Source organism: Tamandua tetradactyla, chromosome 6 (assembly GCF_023851605.1).
Source record: "Tamandua tetradactyla isolate mTamTet1 chromosome 6, mTamTet1.pri, whole genome shotgun sequence".
NCBI lineage: Eukaryota > Metazoa > Chordata > Mammalia > Pilosa > Myrmecophagidae > Tamandua > Tamandua tetradactyla.
In genome coordinates, this window is record NC_135332.1 from 28,479,669 (window position 1) to 28,502,241 (window position 22,573).

The 22,573-nt window shown below is 43.6% G+C and overlaps 1 pseudogene; it reads right to left on the bottom strand.

Moving 5' to 3' along the window:
- Window positions 1-2,358: 2,358 nt before the first annotated feature.
- The window catches only part of LOC143686611 (zinc finger CCCH domain-containing protein 14-like), a 34,426-nt pseudogene continuing 14,211 nt past the window's right edge, over window positions 2,359-22,573 (bottom strand).

Genomic DNA, 22,573 nt, shown 5'->3' on the forward strand with positions numbered 1-22,573 from the left:
ATCCCAGAATTTGTCATGGGCTACCATTTCATCATCTCAGATTTTTCCTTCTAGCTGCTCCAGAACATTGGCAGCTAGAAAGAATATATATATTTATTTTTATGATCACAATTGAAGTTTTTTCTTTTTTGTGAAAAATATATATACAAAAAAGCAATAAATTTCAAAGCACATCACAACAATTAGTTGTAGAATAGATTTCAAAGTTTGTATGGATTATAATTCTACTATTTTAGGTTCTTACTTCTAGCTGCTCTAAGATAAAGGAGACCAAAAGAAATACCACTATAATGATTCAGTAATCATACTCATTTGTAAAACCCAACCTTCTTTGTATAATGCCACTATCACCTTTGATCTTTCTCCCATTCTTTAGGGGTATTTGGGCTATACACATTCTAACGTTTTCATGTTGGAAGAGGCTGTTGATAATATGGGATAGGGGGATGGAACTAGCTGATGATCTGGAAAGGCTGGCCCCTCTAGGTTTCAGGATTTATTTGGTCCAGGGACCCATCTTGAGGTTGTAGGTTTCTGGAAAGTTACCCTAGTGCGTGGAACCTTTGCAGAATCTTATACAATGCCCTAGGTATTCTTTAAGATTTTCAGGAATGGTTTTGGTTGGGATTTGGCAAACTATGAAAAGTAGCAATGTCTAACTGAAGCTTGTGTAAGAGTGACCTCCAGAGTAGCCTCTCAACTCTATTTGAACTCTCTCAGCCACTAATACCTTCATCCCTGGGAGTCACATTCCATGTTGCCAGGGAAACTTTCACCCCTGGATATCATGTCCCATGTAGGAGGAAGGGTGATGATTTCACTTTGCAGAGTCGGGCTTAGAGAGAGAGAGGCCACATCTGAGCAACAAAAGAGGTCCTCCCGAAGTAACTCTTAGGCATATCTATAGGTAGGCTAAATTCTCTATTACAGAAATAAGCTTTACAACAGAAAGCCTCAAGATCAAGGGCTTGGTCCATTGATTTGGGTGTCCCTAATGTTTGGCAACATATCAGGGGTTTCCCCAGGGGTAAAGTTTAATAGTTCCATATTTTGCCCCCATCCGTCAAGGGGCTTTGCCAATACTTTTTGATTATCTGTTTAATATACTCTGGGATGTATCCAGGCATTATATTAAGCTATATAGGATTAAAGGCCCTTATTCTTATTCTGGGCTCCCTGTGTTTGGATTATTTTAAATGATCTATCCATACAGGTCACTATTTCAACTTTTTAAACGGTTGCTCTCTGGGGTAATGCTGACTTGCATAGCTTCCTAGCTCTAGCTCTGAGGCTCAGGCGTCACACAAATACCCAAGTTCCAGGAAACGGCCAGGCTATAGACAAACAGCTCAGCATCTCAGGATTTAGAAATAACAGTTACAATTCTCCATGTTATAGGAATTTTGCCTAATAACAGCTTAACCTCCCTAGGCTAACATAGCTTAGCCTAACTAATACAATATAATTTAGCCTAACTAATAAAGTGCCGCAGGAGGAGGGTGCATCAAGAAAGGAGACAAATTGAATGTGAAAATAGAGATAAAACAAGGGTTGAGGACGGTGCACTGGCTTTGACAATGAGAACATCCCAGGACCCAGGGAGCTATTTCAGGGGAGTGGTGGGTGATACGGGAGGTGACGAAGTAGAAACAGTAAGCGTCGACGCCTCTTTTTATCCTTCCTTTTTTATTTTCTTTCAAAATTAAAAAAATCTGCCAACTCTGTGCACCCACAGAGCAGTAACTCCCCTCCCCAATCTCCCTGCCCCCCTGGCAACCTGTAATATACTCTCTGTCTCTACACATTTTCTATTTCTGGATATTTCATAAAAGCACGCACCTCTTTTGAGGAACTTGAATGTGAAGGAAAGAAGTGGAAAGAAGGGCCTCGGGGTGACGTGGGATTGCAGCGGAGCTGGGGGAGAGGGAGGTGTTGGAAATACCAGGGAAAGAGGATGAGTGATGGAATGAGGTCTCTGGGGAGGGGCAGGGGAGGGGGAGGGGACCCAGAGCACAGGGTGAGGATGATGGGGAGGGACCCAGAGCTCGGGATGCGGGGGGGGCAACCTATCCTGAGAGAGAAGAGTCGATGTGTGTGGAGACGGGCAAGGTGGAAACTCTAGGAAGAGGAGGCAGGAGTGCCGTCCAGAGGGCTTCCTGTTCTCTGAGAAGTGGGAGGCTGGGTTGAAGACAGTTGTGGGGGATGGGGGTTGGTGGGACAGAGGATTGAGCTGCTTGGAAAAGGATGAAGTAGTTGCTGGGGAAGTTGAGAGGAGGAAGCTACTCACAATGCAGGGATAGTTAGAAACTGGACATTAGTGGAGGCACCAAGCTTCCCGGATGTGGGGTGAGGGCCAGTTCACAGCTGAGCGCAGCTGCTGGCAGGCAGGCAGGGGGCTTGGCCCAGCATCGTGGGGTTTTCCCGCTGCAGGCAGAGGAGGTCAGGGGCTAAGAGTGAGGGCGATGAAGTGATGGGTCCGGGGGTGTGAGCTGGACAGAGAAGGAAGTGGAAGCCAAGGATGGAAGTTTGGTGGGTGGGGCCAAGAATCCAGAAGACAATGGAGAAGTGAAAGCTGGGAGTTGTAAAGGCAAAGAGCAGCTGCGGTGGAGGAAGGACCACAGAAGCCTGGCGGGAGCCGGGGTGGTCAGTGAGGGACTGCCTGCTTGTCTGGCTCTGCAGGGGCCCTGAGGCTCCCAGGATGACAGCAGGACATGAGATGGAGAGGAACTCTGGAAGTCAAAGTCAGAGTCTTGAGAAATGCTGGGAGCGGGCAAGGAGGTCACCCAGGAAAAGCAGGGAAGACAGTGGCTGGAGCCTCCTGGGTGGTTTTCACCCTTCCCTCTGCCCCTAGCCTGTCTTCCCTGGGCCTCCGGGACCCATTTCTCCCTGGACCAAGCACCTGCCTTCAGAACACAATGGGCTGTTGGGAAGCAGAAATGGGTAATCTCTGTTCTCCGCGCTGACACTGATGGGCAGAATAAACAATGGTGTCCCATTTATCTAGTAGAGCCTGACCATCTACAAAGGGCTTCCACATCCACTGCCCGTGAAACTATTTTCCCATGTGACTATCCCGTTATTGCAGCACCACTGGTTGAATTGTTTGTATGTTTGGCTTGTTTTTTTGGGTGGGGGTGGGGGTGGGGGGAGAATGTTCACGGACTGGGAATCGAACTCCCGTCTCCTGCATGGCAGGTGAGAATTCTACCTCTGAGCTACCCTGGCAGCCCCTGCCCGTGAAGCATCTAACAGAAGGGCAGCCAAGAGCCATGGAAGAGGATGCTCAGCGTCTCGCAGCATTGCCCTGCCCGCCTCTCCGAGGACCGTGGTCCCAGGGCCTTAAGTTAGGACCCATGAAAACAGAAAACCTCCCACCCCCCAACTCTTGGTCCCTCCCGTGGAGGCTCAGGGTGCTGTGGGGGGGGAAATAACGCAGCTGCAGCTCCTAGGCAGGCAGGGTGGAGGAAGGAGGGGAGGCTCCGTCCCCATTCCTGGGTTTGGGGTGATACCCTGATCCCACGGCCGCAGCAGCAGGGGCCAGCCAGGGGGAGCTGATGTGCCTCTTTCAGCCGGCGAGGGGAGAGGGAGAGGGGAGCCCCTGCAGGGGGTTGGGTCCATGGCTTAGGAGGCCCGTCTGTTTGTCTACACATGTATGCTTGGTTCTGTGAACAAGGGAGCCCTGTGCGTGTCTGAGAGGGTCCCTGGGCACGTTCACGGATCAGGAAGGTGTCTCTGGACGTGCGTGTGTGAGCACACACTTCTGAGTGTGTTTGGGAACGTTCGCTACAGGTCCCTGCGTCCATCTGTCCTGAGTGCATGGAATGCGTGTGGGCACTTGGCATGTGCCCCGCTCGGTGTCTGAGCGCTGCAAGGATGTGTCTCCTCTGCACCAAGACTGAAATTAGGTCAGCCGGAGATGGGCGGGCAGGATCGATTCTCCAGCAGGAACAGGCTCATGGCGAAAGATGGCAGGGGTGGGACAGTGGAGGGTGCAGGGAATGGCACCTTGGACCTGTGAAGCCCCCAGGCTCTTCCTGACACCTGCCCTAGGGAGAGTGCCAGCAAAGGAGGAAGGAAAGAAGATAACCTTATCACACAGGGACCAGGAACACGGGGTGGGGGTGGCAGGAAAAGTTGGGGGAGATGTTCGGGTGTCCTGGCCTGCGGCTGCGGAGGTGGGGGCAGCTGCTGCATGAAACAGCTGTCTGCAGCTTGGGTCACAGGAAACGTCGCTTCTTCTCTTAGAGAAAATTCTGGTGCTGGTGCTGATGTCTCTCCTGCCTGATCCCACCAGGCCAGCTGTGGGCTCTGTGCCTTCCTCCTCTACCTGCAGCTGGGCCTAAAGAGAAGAAGGACAGCTGGTCAGATGGCAGACCAGAGGGCTAAGGAAAAGACGGAGACCACTATGAGATCTTTGCCAGGGTCCTGGACAGGGGGGGCCTGCATTGCCTGTCTAGGGACCTGGCTACATGGAAGTGACAATCTGTACCCCTCTGAGCCCCAAGTCCTCCAACCGGAGAGATGCTTGTTGGTCTGTTGCCCTGATGCAGGACACCCCTCAACCTGGAGTCCACAGCCCTGACCATGCAGCCCCTTTGTCCCCATGCATGCTGGGATCAGGGAGCCTGAATGCCAGGGTCCCAGATAGAGCAGTGGGTCCTCCCCTGTACCAGGACTCGCCCCTCTGTGCCAAGGTCCCATGCCCACCTCCCCCCGCTTCCCACTTCCTCCTCCTTCGAGTGGCAGCAGCAGCAGCACCATTCTCAGCCAACCCTGGCACCCTCCATGCTCCCACCCCTCCCCACTGCCAGCCTCCTCCAGCCCCTCCCTGCCTGGAGCTTCCATGGAGAGCCCCTGGCCACGTCCGGAGCCCAGGCTGCGGGCGCTGTGTAGGGCATGGGCTCTGCTTCAGGTGCCACATCGGTCCAGGCATTTGTGAGTTCCATGTCACCCTGGGCCAATGTGGGTGTCACTTTAGCTGTCTCCTGCAGGCTCTGGGTCTGCCCTGGCCGCTGCAGTCACCATGGGCTTCTCACTCTGGGCCAAAGTGGGTTCCACTGTGGTCTAACTCTTCATGGGCTCCACGGTACTCTGGATGTGATACTGTCAATGTGGGCGCCGTGGTAGTCGGTCCACGCCCGTGTGGGCGCCGTGCTGCTGTGGCACCCGGGGTGCTCCAGTGAGCCTGGCGCCCTGTACACCCCCTCCGTGTCCAGGCGGTTCTGAGCTCCCTGACACTCGGGGCTTGCGGAGGTTTCACGGCATTTGGGCCAATGTTGTTCCAGAAGGTTCTAGTTCCGTGGCCCTCTGGTCCCTGTGGGTGGACGCCGTTTCCGTCAGTGCCCCGTGACCTCACACGCGTCTAGGCCCCTTTGGGCTTCGAGACTCTCCGGACTCCTTCCTGTAGGGGCTGTGTCATCTGGGCCAAAGTGAGTGCCACGTTGTGCCAATACCTTGGAGGCTGTTGCCCCTCAGCTGGGATGGGGGGGGCCCGCCGGCCATCACCCGCCCCCGAAGCCTGGCAGAAATGCAGAGTCTCAGGCCCCACTCCAGACCCACAGACTTGGAAGCTGCCTGCTTATCAACATCCCTAGGTGATTCGCAGGCACATTAAAATTGAGAAGATTTATTGTCAGCTTCCTGGCAACTGATCAAGGCAGGAGCTATACAGGCCTAATTCCGTGTGAGCTCCAGGACCACCGTGGCCAGCGTGGGCACATATTAAAGGGCCCCCACGTGCCCAGGCCCGCTGAGGTGTTCTCCCTGCGGCTCCCAGGTGTCTGTCTTCTCTGTCTTCCATCTTTCTTGTCTTCTTCCCAGAGTCCTTGCATCTAACCAATTGCCTTCTCCAAACCCAAATGCCCATTCCTGCCCTGAGTCTCTGGCCCCATTGCATGGACTCTAAGCATAAAGGCTTTTGTCAACACCCCCCCCCCCAGCTCTGGGGACCCTCCTGACCCCCACCCCCACCCCCACCTCCTTCCAACCTCAGGCCACCCCAGCTGGAGGCTGTGGCGGTAGTTTTCCATCCCTGCTGTTCTCTGCCTCACACACACGTTGCACGGATAGATCCAAAGTCTATATCTATATATACCTCTCGCCCCCCATCCCCGGCCGGCGTGCGCCTCGCTTGCCAGGCTGTGGTCGTGCAGTCTGTCGCTCGTTAAGGCACTGTCTCCGATTTGCATGTTTAATATTTTACCCAGGAAGCGCTCCTGGCTGGGGCTCTGGGCGGTGGTGCGATGCCGACAGAATGTCAGGCCCCGGAATGGTTGCTCACGGGTGGTGGCAGGAGACCAGCATCTGGGAGTGGAGACGGGGGGGTACCGGTTCCTGGCTGCTTGTCTGGGTCTCTTCCCTGGAGTGGGGCGGTGGGGAGAGCTTATTGGAGACCAATATCCCCAGGCTGCACAGAGAAGAGGGTCCCTTTCTCGGGGCCCACAGCAGTGGAAAGGATGAGCTCCGATTTGTGTCGGCTTTTTTTAGATTCAGTGGCTCCATCACATCTTAGTCACTTCAGTGTTTGGGGATTTTCCAGTGGGAAGAAGCCCTCTGACTCTGTGGGGAAGTGACATGTGACACACCCTCTTACCCTGCTTATCCCATACTTGGGGCAAACCTGGAGGAGAACAGAGTGGGAGAGAGGAGATGGGCAGGGAGACAGCAGGTCTGAGTGGTGCTGTGTGACCTTGGGGAGTTCACTGAGCTCTCTGGGCCATAACATTCCTGTGGGTGAGAGGGGAAGCCCGTCACATCTCCCCTCTCCCTGGCAGCTTGAAGACCTGAGTTAGTGGCAGGCAGATGCAAAGTATTGAAGGCAATCCCTTCTATTCCCAGTTATTTGTAAAGAACTTGGGAGCAGGAGTGGGAGAGGAGGGAGAGATATGAGGCTCTGACCCAGGGGCAGATGGAAAAATCTGAGGATGGGATGGGGGGTGGAGGAGGGGGTGAGGAGCCCACAGACACAAGTCTTTCATTCTGACCCTTGCAAGGCATGAACTGCCTGATTGTGCCTGTGTCCAAAGAGTTCAGTGGGGCCTGGAAGTGGAGGGAGAAGGGAGAGCCTGCTCCATCCCCCAGGCCTCTCAGGAACAAGATCCCCACACATTCCCCTGCAATCTGGCAGGGCTCTGGCAGAAAGGGCTTCTTAGAGACACAAGATGGAGGCATGGCCCCCAGGTCCTGTGCCCCCTTCCTTTGCCAAGCTTCAGAGCCTTGAGGTTTATCTGGGAAGGATTTCTGAACTCAGACCTGGGCAGGGGCAGAGAAATGAGTGTGTGTGTGTGAGGGTGGAGAGGGGTGGGGTCTGTGATTATCCTTCCCCCTGCCAATGGGACCCCCAACCCCCCACTCCAGACAGTTCCACATCTGCTCCCAACTGCTCCTCCCCCACTTGCCAAGTTGAGAAGCTATTCCTGGTGCCTAGCCTCAGCCCTTTCTCCTGCCACTGGAGTGCAATTGCTCTCTGTTCTGCTTTTTTGGGGGAATTAGGGGACCCTTATGAACTGGGGTTTGCTACCTCCTTTGCCTCGGGAAGAGGTGCTGTTGTCCGATATAGAAGCCTGGAGATTTGGTTGACTTCTCCCATCCATTTCCCTGCCATAGGGGGCTAGACCCTCATGTAAAGTCCACCCCACCATCCCTCAGAAACAAGGAACTGGGAAGGAAGCTTAAAGGGCCCCCACCTCCAATGGGTGCCCCCAAGACGTTTCACGTGTGGGGAGCAATCTGCTCCTCTCAATCCCCCCATCTAGGTCAGTGGTTTGCAAGTGCCTTTTGTCCAAAGGATATCATGCAGAAGTAGAGAGAAACAAAACTGAGAGCGCAGCTCAGCTTCTCTGATGGGCAAGCTGGTGGGGTGGGGATGGGAGCCCGAAAGACCTTCTACTCCTCCACCATGCCCCAGTGGCTTCTGAGAGCCCCCTCGGGACTCCCAGTGCTTGGCAGGGCACAGTTAGAGAAACACTGATCTATAAAACCTTGTTTTTCAACTCCTGGAAGCTGCCAGTCAAATGGAATAGGATTCGGTGGAGGTGGGACCATCCCAAAAGTGACAACTCAATGACAAGGAAAGAAGAGGCAGAATGACAATACAGCAGACACATGAACCAGAAAGGCTTGTGGGCTGGGACCATTCAGTTTGGGGGTGACCTTGAACCCTCCTCAAGGATCTCGGGGGCTGGGCTGAATTATGGCACCTGCTCACTGAGTATGTTGTCTCACCTAAAGGGCTCATAAAGTTAGGGTTTTGAACAGTAGTTCCCAGCTGGGGTGATTTTGCCTCCTTAGGGGGTAATTGGCAATATCTGGGGACATTTTTGGTTACCACAACTGGCAGTGGGGGAAGCTGCTACTGGCATCTAATGTGCAGAAGGCAGGGATGCTGCTAAGCATCCTGCATGAAAAATGGACACATGCTGGGGTTGAGACCCTAATTTAGATTCTAGATGATATTGGAATCTTTACTGCATCTGTTAAGTTCTCCCACTAGTGTGTATGTTCCCAGAAGCCAGAAATGATGAGTCTTCTACTTGTCTACTGCATCTGCCTTCACACCTTACACAGAGTAGGAGCTTTACAAGTGTTTTGTTAGATGACTGCATGCATAAACGACTCACTTGGTTTGTTGGGAGGAAGCACCCTCCGTCCTGACCAGAGCACTGTTTGCTTTGGGGGAAGCTGTTGCTATTTCTTCTATTTGGTTGATAGACCCTGCTAGGATCCTGACCCCGGGCAATGCTGGGAGAAAGCTGGGGAGGGTTCACCCAAAAGTGCCTGAGCTGTTGACTCAAAAATAACAGATGCTCATTCGCATCACAATTTGCATATCATTTACATACACTTTGAATATAATTTGCATGATGCTCCTTTAAAGTAAAAAAGGCACAGATCTCTAATCCCTATTCTGTCTTTCCCACTTCTACAGGGGCTTCTGTCTGTCCCCTCCCTTTTTTCTTTGCTTACCTTCGGGAGAACACTCACCTGTTGGGCCCACATTTGCTTAGGTTACACAGGGCCTAGCACAATAAAAACAGGAAACCCCGTAAAGGTGAGGTGTAAAAGGCAGCAGGCCCCTGGCATTCTGCCTTCCCTTCGTGGTAAAGTTCATGGCTTTTGGGAGTCTGTTTTTCAACCGGGCCTCTGCTACTCCACAAACTGTAAAATCTGGAGTGAATTATTTCATTGAGGGGCATTTATCTGTGAAGTAGGGATAATGATGATTTACCTCATGGCATTTCTATGCTGATTCAACAAAAAAATCTATTAAAGTGCCAGGCATTTGGTAAGCACCTGGGAAACAGTAAGTGTTTTACTTATTATTGAACCTGGTTTCTTCAGTGACTTCACCGAAGAATGTGGCCAGGGAGGAGTTTCTCCTCTGAACTTCTGGCTTTGCTGCTAATCCCTCCGCTGACCACTCTTTTCTTAGAATACCCTCTTCTCGTGGTTTTGAGTTGTCACCATCATCTGGGCTTCTTCCCACCTGTTGGCCATGGCTCCTTAGTCTCCTTTGCTAATTCTTTCTCCTTTGTCTTATTCCTAAATTTTGAAGGGCTCCTGGGTTTGTTCCCAGGACTCTTCCTCTTTCCCCTCCCCCCGGGGTTCCATGGCTTTACACCAGCCAGGGACACTCAATTATTTCCCCAGCCTAGAGATTCATAATGAATAGCTACTTGATACCTTCACTTGGATGTCTAAAATCATCTCAAAATCAACATGACCAAAATAGTATTGTGGTTTCCTTTCTAACCTTTTTCCTCTCCTAAGCTTCTCTGTTTCAGATAACGGCACTGTCATCTACCCATTTGCTCAAGCCCCCTAATCCATGATAAGTTCTTGATTCCTCTCCCCACATTAGTTTTCTATCGCTGCATAAAATTTTGTTTTTTATCTTTTTTTTTTATTTGCTGCATAACATTTTACCCCCAGAACTTAGTGGCTTAAAATAATGAACATTTAATATATCACATTATCTCATGAGGTGGCAGTCAAGATTTCAGCTATCATAAAGGCTCGACTGGGGTTGCAGAATCTCTTCCAAGAGGGCTCATGCACATGTCTGTCAAGTTAGTGCTGCCGGTTAGCAGAAAGCCTTGGTTCCTTGTCATGTGCACATCTTTACAGGGTTGCTTGAGTGTTCTCACACACAGTGGCTGACTTTCCCCAGAGTGAGTGAACTGATAGAGTGCAAAGAAGAAGCCACGATGCCTTTTGTGACCCAATTTCAGAAGTCACACAATGTCACTTCTACCACAGTCTATTCATTAGAATTGAGTCACTAAACTTGGTTCATATTCTGGGGAAGGGGATTTGAGCTTCATTTCTTAAAGGGAGGCATATCAAAGAATTTATGCACATGTTTTAAACACTACCTCGCCCCCCACCATTCAATCCTTTAGCAAGTTGTGCAGGCTCCACTTTCTAAAGCTGCCTTGAATTATCTATTTTTCTGCATCTCCACCGCTCCATTCCAGTCCTAATCATCGCCTCACTCACCTTTGTTAGGGCAGTGGCCTTCTGGCTTCTACTCTTGCCCTCTACAACCCATTCTTTACAAAGCAGCCAGAATGGCCTTTGAACAGTGTCATTCAGATGTGGGGTCTTCTGGTTAATGATGATGAATCAAACATGCTTTTATCCTTTTCTCTTTCAAGAGCTCATTAAAATGATAGTAAAGGAAGAAAGAAGGCATAAACCCCAAGGACAAAGAAAATATCTCAACAGATAAAGGATTTCAACAATGTTTTGGAAGATGGACGTGGCCAGGGGAAGAATCATGGACTTAGCTACCAGGACAGAGAAAGGCAGACAATAGAGGAGAGGGGATCTGGAAGCACTAGACTGGGCAGAGGGCAGAGATGAGTCACCAGGTGAAAGAACAGTCAACGCCTTTCCACTACCGTGTTGCATAGAAAGACAGAGACAAGGTTTCTTCCTTCAAATAGATGACCATAGGCTTCTTTTCTTTTAACTAATTAAAAAAAAATTTTAACATAACAACACACAAATACAAACATCCTTACCATATGATCATTCCATTTTTGGTATATAATCGATAACTCACAATATCATCACATAGTTGTATGTTCATCACCATAATCATTTCTTAGAACATTTGCATCAATTCAGGAAAAAAATAAAAAGGAAAAAACTCATACTCATACATACTGTCATGGTCAGGTTCATGTGTCAATTTGGCCAGGTGGTGGTACCTGTTTGTCTGGTTGGGCAAGTGCTGGCCTGTCTGTTGCAATGAGGACATTTCATAGAGTTAAATCATGATCATGTCAGCTGCATCCACAGCTGATTCCATTTGTAATCAACCAAGGGGAGTGTCTTCTGCAATGAGTGATGCTTAATCTGATCACTGGAAGGCTTTTAAGGAAGATTCAGAAGAGACAGGCTCTCTTGCTACGGCCAGTGAGCTTCTCCTGTGGAGTTCGCCCAGACCCTGCATCAGAGTCGTCAGTTTCACAACCTGCCCTATAGATTTTGGATTCTCTGTTCTCATGGTTACATGAGATATTTTTATAAATTTTATATTTACAGATATTTCCTGTTATTCTGTTTCTATAAAGAACCCTAACTAATACACATACCATACCTCTAACCCCTTCCTCTCATGGATTCCTAGTATTTCCATCTACCCAATATATTTTAGCCTTTGTTTCCCCTATTTTTTTCTATACCCCTTATCACTCCCTTTCATTGATTATTAACATTTCAATATTTTAACATTTGTTCTCCATATTATTTATTTATTTTTAATCCATATGTTTTACTCATCTGTCCATACTATAGATAAAAGGAGCATCAGACACAAGGTTTTCACAATCACACAGTCACATTGCAAAAGCTATATCATTATACAATCATCTTCAAGAAACATGGCTACTGGAACACAGCTCTACATTTTCAGGCACTTCCCTCCAGCCTCTCCAATACATCTTAACTAAAAAGTGATATCTATATAAAGCATAAGAATAACCTCCAGGATAACCTCTCGACTCCGTTTGAAATCTCTCAACCATTGACACTTTATCTTATTTCACTCTTCCCCTTTTTGGTCTAAAAGGTTTTCTTGATCTCTTGATGCTGAGTCTCAGCTCATTCTACGATTTCTGTCCCACATTGCCAGGAAGGTCCACACCCCTGGGAGTCATGTCCCACATAGAGAGGGGGAGGGCAGTGAGTTTGCTTGTCATGTTGGCTGAGAGAGAGAGGCCACATCTGAGGAGCAAAAGAGGTTCTCTGGAGGTGACTCTAAGGCTTAATTGTAAGTAGGCTTAGCCTATCGTTTGAGGGAACAAGTTTCATATGAACAACCCCAAGATTGAGGGCTCGGCCTATTGCTTTGGTTGTTTCCACTGCTTGTGAAACTATTAGGAATTCTTCACATGGGAAAGTTGAATTTTCCCCCTTTCTCATCACCCCCTGCAAGGGGACTTTGCAAATACTTTTTTATTCACTGTTCAAATCACTCGACCAGAGGTTTCTTATCTGGAAAAATGGAAAGGCTCCAAAGGAAAAGAAAAATCATATACTAACATTTGGAGGGTTCCCAGTGAAACAGATGGCTCTTTGTCCAGTCACTAAAAAGCAAAACCCACCAGTAAACACGTGTCGCTCATGCCTACAGTCTCCTTTTAAGTGCTTTAGTGGCTGACCAAGGATCAACTGGCAGATGAGTAAATTCCTGTGTCAGTTTAGGCCATCTGGAAAACAGATAACAAATGGAATTAGAAGTGAAAGATATTTATTAGGGGTAATGCTTATGAAGAATAAAGAAAAGAGGGAGCAGGCGTAGACAGGAAATGCAGGTCTGACATTTGCGAAAGAAGAGAGAAGGGAGGAGAATTGGGTAGGAAGACACCCAGACCGCGGTGAAGCTCGGAGAGTCTCAGTCAAAGCTTCAGAGCGAAGATTGGCCATTAATGGGAGACACCTATGGGCACGAATGTTCAGGCCCCAGTATTCCCCACAGTATTCTATAACTGGCTACAATAGCGTGGGAAAAGCATTTCCTGAGTTCAAATGCTGTAGTTGATCCAGAAACTATTGCAGACAGTATTCCTCATGGCAAATTATCTCTTGAAATTAGATCTGGATGGCACATTTCCATGGCTGCCACAACTGCCCGTACAAAAGAGAATGACAAAAAAAAAAAGAAAAAGAAAACGGGAAAAATCCACAAACCTTCAATATGTAAAGATATCCCTTCCAATAATTAATATCATTAAGTAGTTAAAAAATAGAATACAGTGAAAAAGGACCCATCAAAAATGAGATAGAGTTGTTGCAAATGGAATATACAGTACAAGTGTTGGAAATAAAGGGGTAAATACAAAGGAGATGATGCTCCTTTAGTCATCTAAATGTTTGTGCCAGGTATTATTCTAGTGCCAGACATTATTCTAGGCCGTGGGGATAAGCAACAGAGAAAACTGACAAAAGCTTTGCTCTTATGAGTCTCCCAAGAAGATAAAAATGTGGGAGAAAAAGGATAGAAGACTTAGATGGATCAGTTCAGTAGGTCCAATACCTGATTAATGTAAGTTCTAGAAAGAGAAGATAGAGATGAAGTGAACTGGAAATTGACAAATAATTAATACAAGAAAATTTCACAGAATTGAAGGACATGAATCTCCAAAGTGAATGGGCTGAACTTCTGCTTCTGTCCAAGATGGAGTAACAGGGAGTGGATTTATTCTTCCACCTGAAACAACCAAAAAGAAAAAAACAGACAAAATATATGAAACAATGGGGCTCAGGCATTGGACATAAGGCAACACATGATATAAGTCCTCCAGTTGTCCTAGATTACTGTCTGGAATGAGTTTCCAGGTCACACATATATGTAGAACCTTGAAGAGCAGCCCAGGCACCACCTGGTGGCCTTCCTGAGTTGAGGAGGTGGAGTTGGGGCACCAGGGAGGTCTAATAATTCAGAGGGTAGAGAACTAGAGAAGAGCGATCTGGAGAGAGAGAGAAAGAGAAAGAAAGAAAGAGAGAGAGAGCCCTGATCAAAGGAGCCCCCTTGAATCTTCAGCTAAGTGCTGATCAGCACATGTATGAGAGGAAACAACCTGAGACTGGATAAAGACCCACTTAAAGAGAGCAGAGGGAACAATTCCCAAAGCTCACAAAAGGCTAGCAAGAGGGGAAAAACTTTATAATTCATTGAGCATCAGCCAGTACTCACAAGGGTATTGCAAAATTAGTCCTAGAATAAAAGCTGCTCTGGTTCTGCCTAACAAACCATAAAAACAAATCTTGAAGGGCCTAAACTATTGCCAAGTAATTCGACTTTGTTCCCAGAACAAAGTATAAGAATAGCTATTGGAATACAAAATTACCTAGTGCCTAGCAAGGTAAAATTTACAATCTATGGCATTCAATAAAAGAAAAAATCAAGTATGCAAATAAGCAAAAATATTACTCCAATGATGAGGAAAATATGTCAACAGTAATACCCAGATATGACACAGATAGGATAAGTAGACAAAGGGCATTAAAATGGTTATTATAACTAGATTCCATATGTTAGATAATGAATTAAATTGAGCATGTTAAGTGAAGACATGGAAAATATTTTATATCTTTATATAAGGCCCAGATTTAACTTCTAAAGGGGAAAAATTCAGGGTTTTAGGTGAAAAACACATTGGATGGATTTCTCTATTAATTTCCTACTGCTGCATGTGAATCTATAATTACCTCAAAATAAAATGTTCAACTAAAAATGCACTGGATGGAACTGACAGTACATTAGACCTGCAGGAGAAAAAATTAATGATTTTGAAGAAATAGCAATAGAAACTACCCAGAATGTCAGAGTGAAAAAATGACTGAAAAAAGTATATATAGTTGGAGACACTAAAAGAGAGGAGAGAATGGGAAGACAGAAAAAAATATGTGAAGAAATAATGACTGAATTTTTCCCCCCAAATTTGATGAAAACTATAAACCTACAGATGCAGGAAGTTCAAGGAAATCCAAACACAAGAAAGAATAGAAATGCTATACCAAGGCATAACCAAATTTCTCAAAATCAGTGAAAAAGAGGAAAATCTTAAAAGTAGTCATAGAAAAAAGACACTACTTACCAAGGCTAAAGATAAGAATGACAGCAGACTTCCAGCTGGAAACAATGGAAGCCAAAAGAAAGTGGAACACCATCTTTAAAGTATTGAAAGAAGAACTGTTGATTTAGGATTATATACACAGCAAAAGCATCTTTCAAAAATGAAGGCAAAATAAAGACATTTTCAGACACACAAAAACTGAAAGAATTCATCATCAGCTGACCTGCACTACAAGATACGCTAAAGGAAATCCTGAGTCATCAAGAAACCAAGACTGGAAAACTGGATTAATATCAAAAAAAAGAAAAAAAGAGAGAAAAGAAATAATAATAATCAGAAATGGCAAATATATGAATAAATATAATAGCATTGAAATATTTTTAGATATTTTAAAAACATAACTGACTTTAAATCAGAGTAATAGCATACATAGTTTATGTGGGTTTATAATATTTGTAGAGGTAAAATGTATAACAAGAATACAATAAAAGCCAGGAGAAGTGAAATGGATGTATACTGTTGTTAAGACCTTATATACTTTATATGTAATGGTATAACATTGCTTGGAGGTAGATGTATATTATAAACTCTAAAGAAATCACTAAAATGAACAAAAAAGAAGTATAGCTAATAAACCAACAAAAAAAAATAAAATAGAATAATAAAAAACTCTCAGTTAGCCTAGCTAAAGCCCAGATCCTGGTTGCTAAATATTGTTCTCCAATAAAAGGAACCTGGGATGCTTGGAGAAGTAGTTGATTGCAGTGTTGTTGAAGGAAAAATACAAGATGAGCCAAAAATTTACATATATTTAAATAAAGGCAGTGCATTGGTGGCTCAGTGGAAGAATTCTTGCCCACTGTGCCGGAGACCTGGGATTGATTCCTGGAGACCGCCAATGTAAAAAAAAGAAAAAATTATTTTTTTCAAAAGAATATAAGAATCAACCCGAAGGAGTTCCCAGTGGAACAACTTGAGCAATAAAATAAATAATAATACTATTGGATTATAATCCATAGACTAAAATAAATATCCGTGTTCATATTGATAAATAAATAAAAAATGGGAAGCGGGACAGCTCTTCCTTACAGATAATTTTAATGTGTAAATATAAGAGGTATTAGAGAAATAAAAAATCACCTTTAGGCAAACAGCACAATAATAGGTATTATAGGAAATATCCACCAATGGATGCTAAAAGTCAGTATGTGAAAGTTTGAGGAGAAACGGAATATTAACCTACTCTCAAAGTATCTCCCCCAAGATATCAATGACACAGGGGAAAATAGTAACTTTACAGTGGAGAAACTTGTCAGACACCACATTAACCAATGGTCAAGAGTAATATCACCAGTATTAAGAAATAGCACCATAATCTGAGGGACACACAATATCAGTTCTGTAGTTCTCGTTCAAAATGAATAATCTCAATCTAATCATGAGAAAACACTGGAGAAACTCAAATCAACAGACGTTCTTTTTTTCCCCCGCTTGTGGTAGTTAGATTCGGTTGTCAACTTGGCCAGGTGAACGTACCTAGTTCTGTTGCTGTGGACATAAGCCAATGGCAGGTGAACCTCATCTGTTGCTAATTACACCTGCAGTCGGCTAAGAGGCGTGCCTGCTGCAATGAATGACATTTGACTTAATTGGCTGGTGCTTAAATGAGAGAGTGCAAGTAGCACAGCCCAAGCAGCTCAGCATACCTTATCTCAGCAGTCACAGCTCAGCCCAGGCCTTTGGTGATGCAGAAAGAAGTCACCCTGGGGAAAGCTGTTGGAACCCAGGGGCCTGGAGAGAAGGCCAGCAGAGACCATCCTGTGCCTTCCCACCTAAGAAAGAACCTCAGTGGAAAGTTAGCTGCCTTTCCTCTGAAGAACTAACAAAATAAATCCCCTTTTATTAAAAGCTAATCCGTCTCTGGTGTGTTGCATTCTGGCAGCTAGCAAACTAGAACACCCCTATTATTTATTTATTTTTAATCCATTTGTTTTACTCATCGGTCCATAAGGTAGATAAAAGGAGCATTAGACACAAGGTTTTTGCAATCACACAGTCACATCAGGAAAGCTATATCATTATACAATCATCTTCAAGAAACAAGGCTACTGGAACCAGCTCTACATTTTCAGGTAGTTCCTTCCAGCCTCTCTGTTACACCTTAACTAAAAAGGTGGTATCTATTTAATGCGTAAGAATAACCTCCAGGATAACCTCTTGACTCTGGAATCTCTCAGCCATTGACACTTTATTTTGTCTCATTTCTCTTTCCCCTTTCAGTCAAGAAGGTTTTCTCAATCCCTTGGTTTTGAGTCCTAGCTCATTCTAGGATTTCTGTCCTACGTTGCCAGGAAGGTCCATACCCCTGGGAGTCATGTCCCACGTAGAGGGGGGAGGGCAGTGAGTTTGCTTTTGACAGACGTTCTTATGTTCAGCATTGTGCTGGAAGTCCTAGCCAGGGCAATAAAGAAGTAACTTGAACATGTATTCCATCAAAATGAGAATGACACAGAATTCAGAAAAGAGTGGATCATGAGTGGATCCACCTGAAGGGGAGTTCCATGCAGACAGATCCATGCTTAGTTTAAATTCTAAGACTAGAATTTAATAGACTATCACTTCAGTTTTTCAGCCTTCCTTTAATTTATCTCGGTAATGTCTTGTAAGGTTTCTTTTTCCTAATAGATGTCCTGCACATTATTTCTTTAAATCATTCCTTTGTGTCTGATGTTTTTTGATGATATTGTAAATGCTTTCATTAAGTTTTTATATTTTCTAATTATAGCTAGTATATAAAATACAATTGATTTTTAGATCTAGTGATTCATGGATTAATTCAAATGTACATAACTGTATTGAAATTGTGTACACATAATATATAATATAAATATAGTATAAATATATGTAATATATTTTTATGTACACAATTATTTTATCTTTGAGTAATGATGGTTATCTCTTCCTTTTCAACCCTTATACCTATTATATAATTTTCTTGCTTCATTCCACTGACTAGAACTTCTAGTACAACATTGAAAGTGGTGGTAGAGACACCTTCATCTTATTTTATTACTCAGAGGCAAGCTTTTGATATTTTGGAATTTATCAGTTTAGGTAAACTTTAGTCTCTTCCTACTTTGCCAGGGGTTTTTATTTTTTTAAAAATCACGAATGGGTGTTGAATTTTATAAAATTACTCATTTGCATCTATTGAAATTATCACATGGGTTTTGTACTTTTTATTCCTTTAAAGAGATGAGCTACACTGGTTGTTTCTTCTTTTTCTATTCTTGGAAGAGTGTGTTGTATAAATTTTATGTCTTTTCCTTAAATATTTGGAAGAATTTACTGGTGAAGCCATCTGGGTCTGGAGTTTTCTTTGTGAGCTGGTTTTCAATTACTGATTCAGTTTCTTTAGTGGACACAAGACTAATTAGATTTTCAATTTATTCTTGTGTCAGTTTTGTTAAGTTGTGAGTTTAAACAATTTGCCCATTTCATATACATTTACAAATTTCATTATAATTTTCATAGCATCCTTTTCATTGCAACACATCTTTTTAAAGCTCTGCAAAATTGAGGTGCAATATGCATTTGGCAGTGTACAAATCTTGAGTGTAAAGCGTGATGTATTGAGTTTTCCATTGGTATATGGTGTAACCACTCCCAAATCAAGATAGAGAATATTTTCAGTGGCCAGAAGTCTCTCTCATTCCCTTCCCCACAGGTAGCCCTGTTTCTGACTTCTATTAATCAGATTAATTTTGTCTTCTTTTTTGTTGTCTTGTCATTATATTTCATATAAATGTAGCTATATAATCCATTTTCTTTTGTATCTGGCCTCTTTCTTTCAATATCCATATCATTGCATGGACCAGTATGTCATTCATTTTTCATAACTGTATAGAATTCCATTTCATGAATTTATTCATTCTACTATTGATGGATATCTGTTTTATTTCCCGTTTTTAACTATACATGTTTTTTTGGGGGGGGGGGCTAGAAACATATATACATATTTTTCACGTATGTAGCTGGGAATGGAGTTGCTGGGTCACAGGGTAGGCTTGTATCTCTTTCATAGACATTGCCCAATGATTTTCCGGTGTGGTTATAGCAATTTGTACTCCCACTATGAATTTTCAGTTTTTGAGGTTTTTGCTTTGCTGACAGGATTATAGTGGTATCTCCTTGTAGTTGTAGTTTGTACTTCCCTGGCTCTTAGTAATTTTGAGGACCTTTTCAAATGTGTTTGTTGGCTATTTGGATATACTCTTTTGTGAATTGTGTTCAAGTGTTTCGTCTAAGTTTTAAAAATTGGGTTGCCTGATTTTTTCTTAGTAATCAGCAGGAGTTGTTTGTGCATTCTATATATTCTATGGTTTGCTTTTTCAACTTTCTTTATGGTGTCTTTTGGTGAACATAGGTTTTTAATTTTAACAAAGTCAAATATAACAGTCTTTCAGTTTATGGTTAGTACTTACTATGTCTCAGTAAACCCAAGGCCATGAAAATATACTGCTTGCCTTTTTCAAGAAGCTTTATTTTTTAATCTTTCACATTTAAGTATATGATCCATCTCAATTTAATTCGGGTGTATGTTTGGGGTAGGAGCCAAGGTTCATTTTTTTCCTACACGGATATCCAATTACGCTAGTGTCATTTATTGAAGAGACCATCACTTTCCCATTGAATTATAGTCATACTTTTATTGTAAATCAGGTGATGCTATATGTTCCTGGACTATCTTGTTTCTGTGTTGTGATTGTCTATCTCTGTGCTAATCTCACATTTCATTCATTTGCCATGTGAGTATCCCCTTATTGCAGCACCATTGCTGAATTTTTGTTTGGTTTTTCATTTGTTTGATTCTTTGGGAAGTGCAAGGGCCGAGAATCGAACCCGCATGGCAGCGAGAATCCCACCACTGAACCACCCTTGCACCCCTAAGCATGAGTTTTGATAAAAATAAGCACAATCCCAATTAAAGTTTTGAGCATTTCCATCACCCAAGTCAGTTCCCTCATGCCTTCTCCAGCTAAACTCCAGAGACAACTATTCTTATTTCTATTCCCTAGCTTAATCCTCCCTATTCTAGAGCTTCATGCACTTGGATTCATTCAGGATGTACTCTCTTGTGTCTCACTTTTTTCACTCATAATATTTTTGAGATTTATCTTATTGTTGAATGCATCAGCAGTTAGTTCCTTTTTATTGATGAGTAGTTTTCCATTGCATAAATATATTATAGTTGTTTATGTTGATGGATATTTGAGTTGTTTTCAGTTTAAAGAAATGAATATAGACATTTTGTGTAAACATATGTATTCATTTCTTGTAGGTAAGACCTAGGAGTGAATTGTTGGTTTATAGGCTCAGTATACGTTTAACTGCCAAACTGTTTTCCAAAGTGGTTGTCCTATTTTACGTCATCACCAATCACGTAGGAGAGTGCTGGTAACTCCACGTACCCCCAACAGGTAGTAGTTTCAAACTAATGAAAGCCATTCTCATGTGCATCTTGTTGTGGTTTTAGTTTGAATCTCACTGATGATCGATGATGTTGAGCATCTTTTCATTTGCATGTTAGCCATTTTGGATATCTTGTTTTGTGAAGTGGCTCTTCAAGCCTTTTACCTATTTTTAAAATTGGTCGTGTGTCTCTCTCTATCACTGAGTTGTGGGAGTTATTCTTTTAATTGAATATAAGTTCTATGTCACACATGTATACATATATATGGAATATTTTCTCTTACTAAGTGGTTTGCTTTCTCATTTTATAAAGGTACCATTTGATAAGCAAATTAAAAAATTTAATGAAGTCCAATTTATCAATTTTTTCTTTTATGATTAGTACTTTTTTGTCCTAAGAAATCTTTTTCTACCCCAAGGCTGAAAATATCTTTTCTAATGCTTTCATCTAGAAGTTTTATCATTTTAGCTTTTTCATAGATTGATGATCCATCTTGAATTAATTGAAGTAAGGGTTGAAGTCCGGTTGTTCCAGAATCAAAACTTTCATTTTCCCATTGAAGTACTTTGACAGCTTTGCCAAAAATCAATTGGCAAATGTGGGTTTGTTTATGAACACTCTCTTCTGTTGATCTATCTGTCTGGCCTACACCAAAACTACACTATCTCGGTTACTATAGCTTTTAGTATGCTTTGAAATCTGATAGTGTAAGTTTTGCAAGTGTGTTCTCTTTCGAGATTGTTTGGGCTTCTGTAGGTCCCTGGCACTTTCACATAAATGTTAGAATCAGCTTGTGGATTTCTACCCCCAAAAAAGTCTGCTGGAATTTTTATTGCGATGGCATTGAATCTACAAGAAGACATCATCGTAAAAAAGAGGTCTTGCACATTTTCCACGAAATTTACTCATTCAGATTTTATGTGTTTTTAAAAGTACTATTACCAACAACTTATTTTTCAGAAATAGAAAAACCAATAAGCAAATTTATCTGGAAGGGCAGGGTACTCCGAATTGCTAAAAACATCTTGAGGAAAAAAAACGAAGCTGGAGGTCTCGCGCTGCCTGACTTTAAGGCATATTATGAAGCCACAGTGGTCAAAACAGCATGGTATTGGCATAAAGATAGATATATCGACCAATGGAATCGAATAGAGTGCTCAGATATAGACCCTCTCATCTATGGACATTTGATCTTTGATAAGGCAGTCAAGCCAACTCACCTGGGACAGAACAGTCTCTTCAATAAATGGTGCCTAGAGAACTGGATATCCATATGCAAAAGAATGAAAGAAGACCCATCTCTCACACCCTATACAAAAGTTAACTCAAAATGGATCAAAGATCTAAACATTAGGTCTAAGACCATAAAACAGTTAGAGGAAAATGTTGGGAGATATCTTATGGATCTTACAACTGGAGGTGGTTTTATGGACCTTAAACCTAAAGCAAGAACACTGAAGAAGGAAATAAATAAATGGGAGCTCCTCAAAATTAAACACTTTTGTGCGTCAGAGAACTTCATCAAGAAAGTAGAAAGACAGCCTACACAATGGGAGACAATATTTGGAAACGACATATCAGATAAAGGTCTAGTATCCAGAATTTATAAAGAGATTATTCAACTCAACAACAAAAAGACAGCCAACCCAATTACAAAATGGGAAAAAGACTTAAACAGACACCTACCAGAAGAAGAAATACGGATGGCCAAGAGGCACATGAAGAGATGCTCAATGTCCCTGGCCATTAGAGAAATGCAAATCAAAACCACAATGAGATATCATCTCACACCCACCAGAATGGCCATTATCAACAAAACAGAAAATGACAAGTGCTGGAGAGGATGCGGAGAAAGAGGCACACTTATCCGCTGTTGGTGGGAATGTCAAAGGGTGCAACCACTGTGGAAGGCAGTTTGGTGGTTCCTCAAAAAGCTGAATATAGAATTGCCATACGACCCAGCAATACCATTGCTAGGTATCTACTCAAAGGACTTAAGGGCAAAGACACAAAC